General features: G+C 56.8%; 1 long non-coding RNA gene across 1 annotated transcript; it reads right to left on the minus strand.

Annotated features, from left to right (window-relative positions):
- Window positions 1-667: 667 nt before the first annotated feature.
- LOC102490263 (uncharacterized) lies at window positions 668-3,355 on the minus strand. Its single transcript, XR_336240.1, has 3 exons — window positions 3,001-3,355; window positions 1,889-2,007; window positions 668-1,008 (listed from the first exon to the last, which is right to left on the minus strand). It is a non-coding gene; the product is annotated as an uncharacterized LOC102490263 (long non-coding RNA).
- Window positions 3,356-3,740: the final 385 nt, after the last annotated feature.

Genomic DNA, 3,740 nt, shown 5'->3' on the forward strand with positions numbered 1-3,740 from the left:
TGGCAGGTGGGAGGAGCCTGGACATGGCCCCATCGAGGCTCTGGTGGCTGCCTCCCTAAAAAAAACCCTGCAGCCACCAGCTAGCAGCTCGGGCGGCGGCAGGGCTTGTGAGAAAAGGGTAACGGGTGGGATTCCAGGAGGGAGGTGAGCTGGCCTGGGCTGTGTCTCTCCAGAGTACAACGTGCTACAAGTTTGGAGGAGGTGGGGAGAATTCCCTGGATGCTGGGCTGGGAGGAGGGGCTGGCCGTCCCCTCACTCTCAGATGGATGAGAGATTTATCGTCACAGAACAACTGCGGCCACCATTTGTCCATCTTCACAATGACATGTACTTCCTTCAGTAAGCGGGTAAGCCCGTGGCAGGCAGCAAGGAGGGGAGGGTCTAGGTGGGTGAACAGCTGGGGAGTGCACGAGGTCAGGGTGCCCTGCCCCAGAGGCCCCTGCTCAGCTGTCCAATTGCGCTGGTTCACCTGTAGCTGGTCAGAGTCTACCTGGTCCTTCCCAAACTTCCAGGGCCCCAGTGCCCCACCAAGGCCAAGGCCAGGATGTGGGCTGCCACTGAGCCAGGCTGGAGGGCAGGCGCACAGAGATGCCTCCGGCGCCTGGAGCCCAGCTGGGCACACGCAGGACGGCTCTGCCCCTGGGACAGGCAGGCAGAACTTGTCAGAGACGAGGACCGAGTAGGGAGGGGAGGTGGGGCTGCAGTGTGGGGGTGTTTGGGGTGGGGCAAGAGGTGGGTGGTGCCTTGGCAAGACCTGGCAGTGTGTCCCAATCTATGCCGTCCTATTTACGGCAGTGTGGTCTTGGGCACGTGGCTTAAATTCTCTGTTCTTCAATGTTTTTCCTCTGCAAAATGAGCTAAAAGTGGAACCTACCTGCTCAGGTGGTGGTGGGATTTCAGCGAACGGGGACGCGAGCAGCTAAAGGCCGGTGGCTGGCACTGTGACAGAGGGCCTGCCTCGACCTCTCAGCAGGACGTCCTCACTGGTCTTTAGAAGGCTCTTTCCCGCTATGAATGGGAAGACAGGGAGGCATGGGGATCTGCAGGGAGCCAGGGCATCTTCACAGAGGCCCGCGTGCCCAACAGAGACCAAGTCAGAAAGATCCAGGGCTCCAAGGAGGTGGTAGGAAATGCTGAGACCATAGGGGGAGACCCGGGATCCTCAGGACCCAAGGTGGAGGAGCCAGGCAGAGCCCTTGGACTGACACCCCCGACTACCAGCACAGGTGGGCCAGGGCCCTCCAGAGCTAGAGGCTCCGGGCTGAGGGCTGAGGCTTCTGGAACCAGTAGCTGCCACCCCGCTCCCAGACCTGGGCTGGCCCGCAGGGAGCATCTCCTGCCCCCAAACAGCCTGCTCCGTAGCCATGGTGACTCTCAGCTCTCTATCACGTGGCTGCTGTTTTTAAGAAGTTGAGAAGCCGCTCCTGCTGCCCGTGGTGTGCAAGAACTCTGATCCCTTAGATGGGAGATCTGAGTCGTGTGGTGCTCAGCCTGAAAGAAGGGTCTCATCTAATGCAGAGCAGGGTCTGCTGAGGAGAGGCTCTGGGGGCGGCGGCACCCAAGGACTCCTAGGCTCAGTCTGCCATGCACGCCTTCTCACTGCCACATACACGGACTTGCAAACACAGACGACACACAGGCCAGGTGTGGACACAGAGCCCTGGCACATCCACCACTCACACACACATACACACTCATGTCCACCCTCAGCCTTCATACATGCACACACATGCATGTAAACACACCCAACTTCTTTCACTCAAAGCCACGGGCTCCCACACCCAGGCTCCTCACCCTTCCCTCTTTCCTTCCCCTCCAGCCTCTTGAAACAGAGCCTGGAGGACCTGGCTGAGGTGCTGGGCCCCGAGGTAGTAAAATGAACTCTCACCTGCCTTTGTGGGGAGTCACTGGAGCTGAGGGTGAGGACAGGAGCACACACTACTTCTCTGACTAGAGGTCATGTCGGGACACTTGGAAGAACTAAAGCCAGGTCCAATCACCTGCTTCCTAAGTCAGAGAAGAGGGCTCAGGAAACTCGTCCATCATCTATCTGTCCATCCCAAGTCCACCATTCATCCACCAAAAATCCACCATCCACCTCCATTCATTGAATTCCATCACTTATCCACCCACAAGCCACCATCCATCCATCCCAAATCTACCATTTATCCATCTACCCATGCAAAATCCACCATCCACTCATCCAGCTAGCCATCCCAAGTCACCACTCAGCCACCCACCCCAAATCCGCCATGCATCATCCACCCAAACTTCCACCCACATGTCCATTCACCCATCCATCTGCCCACCCACTGCAAAACCCACTTGGCTGCAGTGAAGAGACAATCAACAAATATTCCTGAGACCCCCGCTCTGGGCTGGGCCGTGGCACTCAAATAACTACCAAGGTCAACGAGGCAAATCTCCTTACCCAGGCCCTCAAATGCCACTCTGCCTCTTGGTCTCCTGTTAAGATCCAGGAGCCCTGGAATGGCTGGGCCAGGCTGCGCTTGGGCAAGTGCAGCTCATCAGCGCATCTGTGAAATCCCATGAGGGACATAAGGAAATCAGATTCCTTTCACATAAACCTGATTCTCTGCCTCTTGGTCTCCTCTTAAGATCCAGGAGCCCTGGAATGGCTGGGCCGGGCTGCACTTGGGCAAGTGCAGCTCATCAGGGCATCTGTGAAATCTCATGAGGGTCATAAGGAAATTGAATTCCTTTCACATAAACCTGATTTACACAAAGTGGGGGCTCCATAGGAGCAGCAAAACCCTTTCCCCACCCAGTCGTAGGTGGACCGGTCGTAGGCATGTGACCCAGGCCTGGTTTTTCGTACTTCCTGGAGCTCTGGAGATTTGCGACAAGAACTCTTGGGAGGGCTCGCCTCTTTCATGTGGCCATGGGCTATAACCGAAAGGCCATCTGAAGACCTTGTCCGTGTGCCGAGAGCCAAGACAGAGGCGAAGAGAACAGGGAGGCGGAGAGAGAGAAACTGACCTCTGGCATAGGCAGGGGCAGGGCACACCCACATCCCCCATTCCAGGGGAGAGATAGTTTTATAATTTCCCGACATCCAGTCACGCTGTCAGACGCTCATGAACTCGGCTGCCAAACTGGGAGGCAAAGTCTCAGCTCTGCTCGGTGCCGCGGAAAAGATGGCAGCTGATATCCACTCGAGTGGACCTGCCCCATCACGGACGCCTCAGATTTCCTGGGTCTCAGGACCAGAGTCCTGGAGGACGCAGGCTTTTTCTCTCTCACCCATCCCTCATTTCTAGTCCCTTGGAGCTGGTGTCACCCTCAGTCACATCCAGCAAGGGCCCAAGAAGAAAAGACACCCCTTCCCATGGTCCCTCAGGTCCTGCATTGGCTACACTGGGTCGTGTGACTTGCCAGAACCAATCGCCTGCTGGGGGAGGGGTCACAATGACAATTATTTGCTCGGACCTTGGACAGTGGGATGGGCTTGGGGATGCTGCTGGCTGCCCCACCCAGGCTGTGTCCTTGGCCTGGACTGGACATGTAAGAGAACATAGGAAGTACATCCTCCTTCAGTCATGAACGCCTTTTCCTACAGGAGCAGCATTCAGAGTGACTCCAGGGAGCTGATCCCAAGTGGCCACAGGACAGGGCAGGCCTGGCTTTTCGTACTTCCTGGAGCTCTGGAGATTTGCAACAAGAACTCTTGGGAAGGCTCGCCTCTTTCATGTGGCCATGGGCTATAACTGAAAGGCCAT

This window comes from Tupaia chinensis, unplaced genomic scaffold (genome assembly GCF_000334495.1).
Source record: "Tupaia chinensis unplaced genomic scaffold, TupChi_1.0 Scaffold000671_1, whole genome shotgun sequence".
Classification (NCBI taxonomy): Eukaryota; Metazoa; Chordata; class Mammalia; order Scandentia; family Tupaiidae; genus Tupaia; species Tupaia belangeri.